Below are 13,598 nucleotides of genomic sequence, written 5' to 3'. Positions count from 1 at the left end.
GTGTAGAACATCCACCACATGGCAACCCATGTTGCTTTGTCATCATGTGCTCTTGCTCTTTCTCCTTTTCCCGTTCACAATTTCTGTCTATAACGCACACATTCTTTCTCTTTCTCTCTCGCCATTTAATCAGTGGGCAGAAACGTTACAATATACAACCTCTCTCCATTCCAACACTCTCTCTGTGCAGCAGTACAACATGGTAGCAGCACAAAACATGGTACAAACATTATTGGGCACAGACAACAGCACAAAAGGCAAGAGGGGTAGAGACAACAATACATCACGCGAAGCAGCCACAAGTGTCAGTAAGAGTGTCCATGATTTAGTCTTTGAATGCAGAGAAAACTGTCCAGTTTTAGTTTTTTGCAGCTCGTTCCAGTCGCTAGCTGCAGCGAACTGAAAAGAAGAGCGACCCAGAGATGTGTGCGCTTTAGGGACTTTTAAAAGAATGTGACAGGCAGAACTGGTGTTGTCTGCCTCTCTCTCTCTCTATAATCAGCTGACACTAATGTCCAGACTATAAGGATTTAACAGTCAATCTGCAGAAAAGGGTTTTTCTCACATTAGAATTTCTCTAAAAAAGTATCTGAATAGTGAGCATCAATAACAACATTAGGGAGTTTGTGTATTCCTTTACGTACTATGCACTCTTATACAAAAAGGTGCTATCTAGAACCTTAAAGGGTTCATTGGTTGTCCCAATGGGATAACCCTTTGAATAACTATTTTTGGTTCGAAATAGAACCCTATCTACAGAGCGTTCTACATGGAACCCAAAAAGGTTCTACCTGGAATCAAAAAGGGTTCTCCTATGGGGACAGCCAAATAACCCTTTTGGAACCCTTTTTTTTAAAGAGTGTGGGCCCAATATGCAACCACAGAATTCTGAAACTAGCTGCCTGAAACTAGCTGTTTCACTAAGAATGGGTTAAGAACCTATAGCTAATTCCTGAAAATTCAGCTGGTGCCTTGTGCATTATTTAAGAGATAATTAAACCCTAAGGCCATTTGATTTCCCTCAGGTATAGAAGTTCCTTATTATTTCACACAACACCAATAACATGTCCCTCTAATACGGAATGACAAATGTACTTCTAAAGTACTTAGCATTTTAATAAACAGCAACTGCATTGTGCTGAAATCAATAATAGTTATGCAATGGTAGACTTTGAAGTGCTGAAGGTTTTTTGGTTTCATTGCCATGGTTATGTAACGGCTGTCTTCGTCGTCAGATGAAACAGATAAGTCATCGTCCGAAAAGGTGGACCAATACGCAGCGGAGTGAGTGTTCATATTCAATATTTAATTAATAGAAACACTTTAAACAAAACACGAAAATGAACGACAGCCTACAGTTCTGCTAGGTACAAAACTGAAACAATTACCCACAAAACCCAAAGGAAAAACATGCTCCTTATGTGTGACTCCCAATCAGCAACAACGAGCTTCAGCTGTGCCTGATTGGGAGCCACACACACGAAAAAGGAACATAGAACGCCCACCCAATGTAACACCCTGGCCTAACCAAAATAAAGAACAAAAAAAACCCTCTCTATGGCCAGGGCGTTACAGTACCCCCCCCCCAAAGGTGCGGACTCCAGCCGCAAAACCTGACTCTGAAGGGGAGGGTCCGGGTGGGCCTTCTTACGGCGGCAGCTCAGGTGCGGGACGTGACCTCTGCTCCACCCTTGGCGTCGCCCTCTTAGGTGGCGCACCTGGCCGCGCCGAAGGTCTGGTGGGCGACGCTGACTGCGCCCGGCTGGCGGGCGGTGATGGCTGCGCCCGGCTGGCGGGCGACCCTGGTTTCGCCCGGCTGGCGGGCGACCCTGGCTGCGCCCGGCTGGCGGGCGGCGATGGTTGCGCCCGGCTGGCGGGCGACCCTGGCTGCGCCCGGCTGGCGGGCGTCCCTGGCTGCGCCCGGCTGGCGGGCGTCCCTGGCGGCGCCCGGCTGGCGGGCGTCCCTGGCGGCACCCGGCTGGCGGGCGTCCCTGGCGGCTCCGACGGCACTGACCCAGGGATTCACCAGGCTGGGGAGACATGATGGATGCCTGGCCCTGGGCACAGGCACAGGACTCACCAGGCTGGGGAGACATGACACAGGCCTGGCCCTAGGCGTAGGCACAGGACTCACCGGGCTGGCGGGCGTCTCTGACTGCTCTGGACAGGTGAGACCCACTGGAGGCCTAGTCCTGGGAGGTGGCACAGGACGGACCAGGATGGGGAGACCCACTGGAGGCCTAGTCCTGGGAGGTGGCACAGGATGGAGAGACCCACTGAAGGCCTGGTCCTGGGAGGTGGCACAGGATGGACCAGGATGGGGAGACCCACTGGAGGCCTGGTCCTGGGAGGTGGCACAGGATGGACCAGGATGGGGAGACCCACTGGAGGCCTGGTCCGAGGAGGAGGCACAGGATAAACCGGGCTGTGGGGGAGCACTGGAGTTCTGGTACGGGCACTCTTTACCCACACTCCAGGCTGAATGCCCACTTTGGCCCGGCACGGGCGGAGAGCAGGCATTTGGCGAACTGGACCCTCCCAGCGCTCTGGAGACACAGTGCGCAACGCCGGCGCAGGATAACCTGGACCGAAGAGGCGCACTGGAGACCAGACGCGCTGAGCTGGCACCATCCGCCCTGGCTCGATGCCTGCACTCGCATGGCACTTGCGGGGGGCTGGTATGTAGCGCACCGGGCTTTGAACGCGCACTGGGGACACCGTGCGCTCCACAGCATAACACGGTGTCTTACCAGTACCACGCTGCTTCCGGTAAGCACGGGGAGTTGGCTTAGGTCTACCACCTGACTCCGCCAATCTCCCCGTGTGCCCCCCCCCAAAAAAATTGTGGGGCTGCCTCCTGTGTCCGTTGCGCTCCCTCTCCTCATACCAGCGCCTCTCAGCTCTCGCCGCCTCGATCTCCCACTGTGGGCGGCGATAATCCCCAGCTTGAGTCCATGGTCCTTTCCCGTCCAGGATTTCCTCCCAAGTCCATGACTCCAGATAGCTTTTCTCCTGGTGCCTCTCCTTGTGCTGCTCCTTCCTCTGCTGCTTGGTCCGTTGTTGGTGGGTAATTCTGTAACGGCTGTCTTCGTCGTCAGATGAAACAGATAAGTCATCGTCCGAAAAGGTGGACCAATACGCAGCGGAGTGAGTGTTCATATTCAATATTTAATTAATAGAAACACTTTAAACAAAACACGAAAATGAACGACAGCCTACAGTTCTGCTAGGTACAAAACTAAACAGAAACAATTACCCACAAAACCCAAAGGAAAAACATGCTCCTTATGTGTGACTCCCAATCAGCAACAACGAGCTTCAGCTGTGCCTGATTGGGAGCCACACACACACACGGCCCAAAACAAAGAAATACCAAAACATAGAAAAAGGAACATAGAACGCCCACCCAATGTAACACCCTGGCCTAACCAAAATAAAGAACAAAAAAAAACCTCTCTATGGCCAGGGCGTTACAGGTTATAGGAGAACAACAGTACAGTACATTCAGTAAAACTAAATAAAAACACCCACTGAGGATACAAACATACCAAACTGACAATGATACATTTGACTCCTGATAAGAGTACTAGAATAGAACAAAGTGTCCATAGATGAAAATGATGACAAAGGACACAGATAACGTCACACACATACAGGCCTTATTGATGATTGCATCTAATGAAACACCTTGATCCGGCCTTGTGTGGTCTCTGGTGTCACCTGGGACAGGTTTCACGCATTCCTTTACTCCGAAGCACCACAGATCAATAGATGCTATTTGACTTCCTGTTTAATATTTAATCACTATGCATTGATTGGTGGACGCACAGCATTCCAGTGGTTTGACACTCAATTACTGTCAGTCATAAAGCTAAATAGGATGGCTTACACAATACTGTACGCTTTGTAATGCTCTTTTCACCAGGGTCTTTATTATACACTGGCCTTAGTGTTCACTTTAAAGTCATGTGTTTGTCATTATTAAACAGAATGTGGGTAAACCAATAATGTGTTTATTTATTTGTTCCCACATTACGTTGTCCCTGTTGTTTACTCTGGTTGCAAGTAAATAAAACAATAGATTACTTAATGAAATTCCACTAACACAATGAATTATGGATGATAAATCAATTCAGATGTCATTGAGTCAATATTCAACATTGATGTAGTGTGGCAAGACAGTTCTAGCTAAGACAATGAGACTGCAATAGCAGATGAAGAGACATTGTCGACCAGCTTGTGTTTGAAACAGGTCACACACCAGCTGTCACATACCAGCAGTCAGAGGGCGTCATTGCCCCATAAATGGGTGACGTGAAGTGGCCAGCAGCAGTTAACTAGTGGACTCTGACCCCGTCAAAATGTAATGTATCATGTTACTGGCAGTGCCCATACTGCTTGAGGAGAGCGATAGAGAGGCTGCCATAGGAAATAAAGGGAATCTGCGTCCCCTCTATATAGAGATGTTAATACATCACAGAGTTCAAACATCTTAGAATCCGGAATGGAACCCACTACCCCCAACAAATCCCTAACCTACATGGGATGCACATAAAATGAACAACAAAGGAACACATTTTCTCCTGTGCTAATAAGGTAACTGGTCTAACAAGACCCAAGTTACAGCCCTTAACACGATAGCTGAGGCTGTTAAACAGAACATAATTTCAGGCATGTGTAATAAAAGCAAAGGTGAGTTTGTCAAGTCACCATGCATGCTCACAGGATATGAGAATATGAAAAGGAATGGAAATATGCCTTCCATGCAATACGATCCAGGCCACTGCTCTCACAGCCTGTGGTATTTTGGAATGAGTGACTGTTATCTGTACTTCAAAGAACATGCCTACCCGTTATGAAATGGCAAGTTGAGATCTCTTTTTCCGGGAATCCCTTGGAAACCAGTAAGAAATTAGGTCATGAGGTCAGAGGGAACTTTTCCCATGGTGAGCAGTGTGTGCATCCCACCTGATCCCAGCTACAGTACAGTAAGTAATGTGCCTTGTGCCAAGATACTGTTTTGCCCTTGCTAACATACTGTGACTTTATACCAAATGTAAGAAAAAAGCTTAACATTATTGTCATCTATCACCCACCAGGTGTCCTTAGAGAGTTCCTCAATGAGCTTGACACCTTGATAAGCTCATTTCCTGATGATGGCTCACCGCTCTTCGTACTTTGCAACTTCGACATCCTGATGTCTGCCTTCGATTAATGTCTTTCCAACTCTCTCTTTCCCCTCCTTGCCTCTTTTCACCTCACCCTTTCCCAGTCCCCTCCCACTTACAAGGCAGGCAAAACACTTGACCTCATCTTTACTAGAGGCTGTTCACCTAGTAATATCACAACAACCCCCATCCAGGTCTCTGATCACTACGTTGTTTCTTTTTCTGTCTCCCTTTTGACATCACAATCTTTGCACTCTCTCTCCCACTACTCTCTCCTCTTCTGTCCTACACTACATAACTAAAAGTATGTGGACACTTCCACATCAAACATCTCATTCCTTTGCTGCTACAACAGCCTACACTCTTCTGGGAAGGCTTTCCACTAGATGTTGTAACATTGCTTCCATTCAGCCACAAGAACATTAGTGAGGTCGAGCACTGGTGTTGGGCGATTAGGCCTGGCTTGCAGTCGGGGTTCCAATTCATCCCAAAGGTTGAGGTCAAGGCTATGTGCAGGCCAGTCAAGTTCTTCCACACCGATCTCGACAAACCATTTCTGTATGGACCTCGCTTTGTGCACGAGGGCATTGTCATGCTGAAACTGGAAAGAGCCTTCCCCAAACTGTTCCCACAAAGTTGGAAGCACAGGATCATCTAGAATGTCATTGAATTCTGTAGCGTTGATTTCCCTTCACTGGAACTAATGGGCCTAGCCCGAACCATGAAAAACAGCCCCAGACCAATATTCCTCCTCCACCAAACTTTACAGGCACTATGCATTTGGGCAGGTAGCGTTCTTCTGGCATCCGCCAAAACCAGATTTGTCCTTCGGACTGCCAGATGGTGAAGCGTGATTCATCACTCCAGAGAACGCATTTCCACTGTTCCGAGCACCATTCCAGGCAACACTTGGCATTGTTCATGGTGATCTTAGGCTTGTGTGCAGCTGCTCGGCCATGGAAACCCTTTTCATGAAGCTCCCGAAGAACAGTTCTTGTCCTTATGTTGCTTCCAGAGGCAGTTTGGAACTCGGTAGCGGGTGTTGCAACCAAGGACAGACCATTTTTTTCTGTGAGCTTGTGTGGCCTACCATTTCGCGGCTGAGCCATTGTTGCTCCTACACATTTCCACTTCACAATAACAGCACTTACAGTTGACCGGGGCAGCTCTAGCAGGGCAGAAATTTGACAAACTGACTTGTTGGAAAGGTGGCATCCTATGACGGTGCCATGTTGAAAGTCACTGAGCTCTTCAGTATAGCATGGCTGTGTGCTTGATTTTATACACCTGTCAGCAATGGTGGTGGCTGAAATAGCCGAATCCACTAATTTGAAGGGGTGCCCGCATACTTCTGTATATATAGTGTATCATCTCTCCCTTCTGCTAAACCCTTCTCCCTCCTGTCTCCTGATTCTGCCTCTTCAACCCTACTCTCCTCCCTTTCCGCATCCTATGTCTCGCAGTGTCCCCTTTCCTCCCAGCCAGCTCAGCCCTCCCCTCCTGCTCCGTGGCTGAGTGACTCATTGCGAGCTTACAGAACAGGGCTGCGGGCAGCTGAGCGAAAATGGAGGAAAACTACATTTCCGGAGGACCTATAATCCTTCCACTCCCTCCTCTCTACCTTCGCTTCCTTTGTATCCGCTACTAAAGCCATTTTCTATCACTCTAAATTTCAAGCTTCTGCCTCTATCCCTAGGAAACTCTTTTCCACCTTCTCCGCACAACCTTAATCATTGTCAGCCACTTTGGAAAGAATGCTGACGACATCCACTTCTCATTCAATCAACCGAGACTGCTCTTCTCTGTGCCACGGAGGCTCTCCGCACTGCCAAAGCTAAATCTCTATCCTCTGTTCTCATACTCTTAGATCTATCTGCTGGGTTCGGCACCGTGAACCATCAGATCCTCCTCTCCACCCTTTCAGGGCTGGGCATCTCAGGCTCTGCACACCTAGTGAACCCAGTGACATCATCAGAGTGTGATGTATGTTTGTTGTTGTTGAACGCTGTTGAACGACGAAACTCAAACCTGTCGAATGCTGAAACCTGAACTAAAGACCTCAGTTTAAAAGTGTTTTTATATACTTTGATTTTATTTTGAATCCTGCGGGTCTGTTGGGATAGATTGCTGGGAACGCTGCTATCTATCCCAGGATCCTGCCAGATTCGGTATAGGGGAGAGACACGAAAGCCCAGCAAGCCTAGCTGGCTCAGCTGTCTCAAATGGAGGCTGCTGTTGAACGTTTCCAACGTTGCAGGAGCTACGTTTACTTTGCTTTGTTCTGGGACAACGTGGACCGCGTTGACTTTCAATGTAGCAACTGCTTGCTTGCGGAACACTACAGGAGCAAAGTAGCTACACTTAGCAAGCAAGTAGCAAACCTACATAAGCTATTGGGGAACCCACCCACCCACGCCCACCTACCTTTTCTTTTTTCTTCCACCCCAGTAGCCAGACGCCGCTCTGGTCTGGTGGAAGTTTTGCCGCCGTGTCGACTCTCCACAGCCGACTGGCCGGTAGTAGGCAGGGTTCCATCCCCGAAGGGTTCTCCCCCTTCCCTGGAGAATGGAGCTGATCTCGACCCAACCAACCAACCAGCCATGGAGGTGCGTCACTCGCAGTGGAAGTCACAGAAGGCGTCCTCTGGCAACGGGGGTCTCCATGGAGATGTTGAGCTCGGAACTGACACAGACCAGAAACAGCTTTGCCTCCCAGGATCCAGAGGTTCCGGTGCCTTCGTCCGTGGTGGCTTCCCAATCAAGATTGGATCCGGAGGTACCTGCGTGTTCGTCCTCAGCTCTGTCTTCCTCTCAGGTGGCACCAGACCGTGAGGCTGCCAGAGAGACTGGCCCATTCAACATCACCAGCTGTCATCATAGGCAGCTCTATGGTGAGAAACATCTCAGTCCCCAAGGCAAACACCCTGTGCTACTCAGGAGCACGAGTACAGGACATAACAAGGATGCTTCCGACTGCTCTACAACAGATGCCGGGAGCTGACACTGTCGTAGTCCATGTGGGTTCAAACGGCATCAGGAGGCTAGCTCAGAACATTTGAAAATTGATTTTAACGAACTGATTTTAGCATTTTAAGACTCCAAAAATGGCAAATAATTTCAGGTCCAGTACCATCATTGGGCCGCGGGTGTGAAAGATTCAGCGGACTGCTTGCATTACACATCTGGCAAAAAGACTACTGTAGCTCTGCTTGAGTCACTTTTATTGATAACTTTGACACCTTCTGGAAACAGAAGATACTCTACAGGAATGACGGAGTCCATCCAAATCTTCTTGACTCCTGGACTCTGTTCACGCATTTCAAGGCTGCGTTGAAACAATGACTGTTAAATGATCCAAGACCACCTCAGTTAATCCCTACCATTGTGGCAATGAGTTGTCATAATACTGTATCAAATGTACATGATCTTAGGGGCATTGGCAAACACAATGTAAGTCATTTAATTTATGTACCCATAATTGCACCGAATACATCTGTTTATCCTACAGCTATTGTAAGCAGTAATCATGAGCCTATAAACCAGAGTTACACTGTTAGCACTGAGGCGGTGTGCAATAGTAGGAAGACCACTTTAAGCAGCTCACCCTGCTCTATCAGCATGAGTAAGTCTACCTCTGATAAGCTCCCCAGTAAAGCATTAAAAACAATCAAGCAACCCAGAAAAGTGCTAAAAATAGCCCGTATTAACATATGTAGCCTAAGAAGCAAGGTCCATGAAGTCAATAACTTGCCTGTAACAGATGCCATTCATATTCTGACTATCTCTGAAACTCACTTAGATAATACTTTTGATGATACAGTGGTATCAAAACATGGTTATAACATCTACCGAAAAGACAGAAATGCCAACGGAGGCGGTGTTGCGGTCTATATTCAGAGCCATATTCCTGTAAAGCTTAGAGATGATCTAATGTTAAATACTGTTGAAGTAATATGGCTACAGGTTCATCTGCCTCAACTAAAGCCTATTCTTGTGGGAAGCTGCTATAGACCACCAAGTGCTAACATTTACATTTTAGTCATTTAGCAGACACTCTTATCCAGAGCAACTTACATTTAATGCATTTTTTTGTACTGGCTCCCGTGGGAATCGAACCCATGCAAACACCATGCTCTACCAACTGAGCCACAGGGAAGACTGCTAGCAATCAGTATCTGGATAATATGTGTGAAATGTTTGATAATGTATGTGATTGTCACATCCTGATCCTAGTAAGATGTCATTTTCTATAGTAGAGTAGGTCAGGGCGTGACAGGGTGTTTGTGATTTTCTATGTTTTCTATTTCTATGTTTAAGTTCTAGTTTTCTATTTCTATGTTTGGGTTGATCTCTAATTGGAGGCAGCTGATCCTCGTTGCCTCTGATTAGAGATCATATTTAAGTAGGGGTTTTTCTTCCTGGGTTTTGTGGGTAGTTGTTTTCTGTTTAGTGTATTTCACCTGACGGAACTGTTGTTTTGTTCTAGTGTCTTCATAATAAAAGTGAATATGAGCACTATACACACTGCGCCTTGGTCACCTTTATACGACCCGCGTTACAGTGATATCAACAGAGAAGTATATTTTCTGGGTGATTTAAATATTGACTGGCTATCATCAAGCTGCCCACTCAGGAAAAAGCTTCAAACTGTAACCAGTGCCTGCAACCTGGATCAGGTTGTCTGTCAACCTACCAGGGTAGTTACAAACAGCACAGGAATTAAATCATCAACATGTATTGATCACATTTTTACTAACGCTGTCACGTCCTGACCAATAATAGGGGTTATTTGTATTGTAGTTTGGTCAGGACGTGGCAAAGGGTATTTGTTTTATGTGGTTCGGGGTGGTGGTTTGCTTAGAAGGGTGTTTGATTTATTATTTCTGGGTTTTGGGTTATGTTCTATGTTCTCTCTAGTTTAGTATTTCTATGTTAGGTAATTAGGTGTTGGACTCAATTGGAGGCAGGTGTTTTTAGTTGCCTTTGATTGAGAGTCCTATATATAGGTATGTGTTTTCTGGGAGATTGTTCTGTGTATAGCCTTGTGCCTTACCAGACTGTTATTCGTCATTGTGTTTTGTGTACGTGTTTATTTTGGTTTCCCTTCTTTTCCTTAATAAAGAAGATGAGTACATACGATCTCGCTGCGTATTGGTCCGACAATGATTTCTCTTTATCTTCTGACGAAGAAGATTGTGACAAACGCTGCAGATATTTGCTTTAAAGCAGTATCCAGATCCATAGGATGTAGTGATCACAATATAATAGCCATATCTAGGAAAATCAATGTTCCAAAGGCTGGAATATAGTGTATAAAAGGTCAAACAATACGTTTTGTAGTGATTAATATGTTGATGATGTAAAGAATATTTGCTGATCTGTGGTGTTTAATGAGGAGCAACCAGACTGCAACCAGACTGCACTTGACACATTTATGAAACTACTTATTCCAGTTACTAATAAGCACACACCCATTAAGAAAACTACTGTAAAAACTGTTAAATCCCCTTGGATTGATGAGGAATTGGAAAATTGTTGAGAGGGATGAGGCAAAAGGTATGGCAATTAAGTCTGGCAGCCCAACTTATTGGCAAACGTACTGCAAATTAAGAAATGTGACTAAACTAAATAAAAATAAACTACACTATGAAAAAAAAAATTATGTAAAGAATGATAGTAAAAAGCTTTGGGGCACCTTAAATTACATTTTTGGAAAAAAGCTAACTCAGCTCCTTCATTCTGTAACATCTGCTTCCAACTTACATCCTAAAACACATAGATCCCCTGAACGCAGCTCACTTTCAAGCCCACTTTCCAGCTCACACTCTCAAACACCTAGATCCCTTGAACGCTGCTCTCGCTCCAGATCCCAATCACCTGAATTCTAATCACCTGTTCACACAGCTGTATGTCATTATCACACACTATTTAGTTCAGTTCTTTGCACCCCATCACTGTGAGGTATTGTTCGTTCTGTGACACACGTCTTTCAGAGCTCTGTGTGTCCCACCGTGATTTATTCCTCCCGTGTATGATAGTTTTTGCCTGCCTCACTAACGACGCCTAACGACTACGTTACTAGCCTTTTCCCTGCCTGTACTGTTGCGATTTTGGACCCCCTGTGTATGACCTTCTGCTGGACCCAGCTACCTGCTACCTCCTGTGGTCCTTTGCAATAAACACCTGCTGTGCCCTGCGCTTGAAACCAGCTCTCTGTCTCCCCTCGTGTTCACTACACATTCATTGAATCAGATGGTTCATTCATCACAAAGCCCACTGATATTGCAAACTTTTTCATTGGCTTCTTCATTGGCAAGATAAACAAACTTAGGGATGGCAATCCAGCAACCAATGCTGACACTGCACAACAAGTATAACGGACCAAATTATGAAAGACAAGAATTGTTATTTTGAATTCCATAAAGTCGGTGTGGAAGAGGTGAAAAAATTGTTGTCTATCAGCAATGACAAGCCACCGGGGTCTGACAATCTAGATGGAAAATTATTGAGGATAATAGCAGACAATATTGCAACTCCTATTTGCCACATCTTCAATTTAAGCCTACTAGAGAGCGTGTGCCCTCAGGCCTGGAGGGAAGCTAAAGTCATTCCAATACCCAAGAATAGTAAAGCCCCCTTTACTGGCTCAAATTGCTGACCAATCAGACTGTTACCAACACTTAGTAAACTTCTGTAAAAAAAATTGTGTTTGACCAGATACAATGCTATTTTACAGTAAACAAATTGACAACAGAATTTCAGCATGCTTATAGGGAAGGACACTCAACAAGCACAGCACTCACACAAATGACTGACTATTGGCTGAGAGAAATTGATGATAAAATTATTGTGGGGGCTGTCTTGTTAGACTTCAGTGCAGCTTTTGACATTATTGATCATAGTCTGCTGCTGGAAAAACATATATGTTATGGCTTTACACCCCCTGCTATAATGTGGATAAAGAGTTACTTGTCTAACAGAACACAGAGAGTGTTCTTTAATGGAAGCCTATCAAATATAATCCAGTTAGAATCAGGAATTCCCCAGGATAGCTGTTTAGGCCCCTTGCTTTTTAAAATTTTTACTAATGACATGCCACTGACTTTAAGTAAAGCAAGAGTTTCTATGTACACGTATGACTCAACACTATACACACCAGCTACTACAGCAACTGAAATGATTGCAACACTCAACAAAGAGCTGCAGTTAGTTTCAGAGTAGGTGGCAAGGAATAAGTTAGCCCTAAATATTTCAAAAACTAAAAGCATTGTATTTGGAACAAAATACTCACTAAACCCTAAATCTCAACTAAATCTTGTAGTAAATAATGTGGAAATTGAGCAAGTTGAGATGACTAAACTGCTTGGAGTAACACTAGATTGTAAACTGTCATGGTCAAAACATATAGATGCAGTAGTAGATAAGATGTCTATAATAAAGTGATGCTCTGCCTTCTTAACAACACTATCAACAAGGCAGGTCCTACAGGCCCTAGTTTTGTCGCACTTTGACTACTGTTCAGTCATGTGGTTAGGTGCCACAAAAAAGGACTTAGGAAAATTGCAATTGGCTCAGGACAGGGCAGCACAGCTGGCCCTTGGATGTAAACAGAGAGCTAATATTAATAACATGCATGTTAATCTCTCCTGGCTCAAAGTGGAGGAGAGATTGACTTCATCACTACCTTTATTTATGAGAGGTATTGACATGTTGAATGCACCGAGCTGTCTGTCTAAACTACTAGCACACAACTTGGACACCCATGCATACCAAACAAGACATACCACAAGAGGTCTCTTCACAGTCCCCAAGTCCAGAACAGACTATGGAAGGCACACGGTACTACATAGAGCCATGACTACATGGAACTCTATTCCACATCAAGTAACTGATGCAAGCAGTAGAATTACATTTAAAAAACAGATAAAAAAACACCTTATGGAACAGCAGGGACTGTGAAGCAACACAAACATTGGCACAGACACATGCATACACACACACACACACACACACACACACACACATACACACACACACACACACACACACTATACATACACATGGATTTAGTACAGTAGATATGTGGTAGTGGTGGAGTAAGGGCCTGAGGGCACACAGTGTGTTGTGAAATCTGTGAATGTATTGTAATGTTTTAAAATTGTATAAACTGCCTTAATTTTGCTGGACCCCAGGAAGAGTGGGGATCCATAATAAATCAATACAAATACACTCTTGTACTGCATCCTACCTGGCAGCCTGCTCCTACCAGGTGACATGGAGAGGATCTGTGTCAGCACCACGTACTCTCACGACTGGTGTCCCCCATGAGAGAACTTCTACCTCATCCTTATTTTGAACCTGTGAGGAGTTCAAAGTAGACCAAACTGATGTAAAAATAGATGAGTTTATAACTCCGGAGGGTTTATGAAGA

Source organism: Salmo salar, chromosome ssa15, assembly GCF_905237065.1.
Source record: "Salmo salar chromosome ssa15, Ssal_v3.1, whole genome shotgun sequence".
Lineage (NCBI taxonomy): Eukaryota > Metazoa > Chordata > Actinopteri > Salmoniformes > Salmonidae > Salmo > Salmo salar.
Note: the sequence above shows the minus strand (reverse complement) of the source record.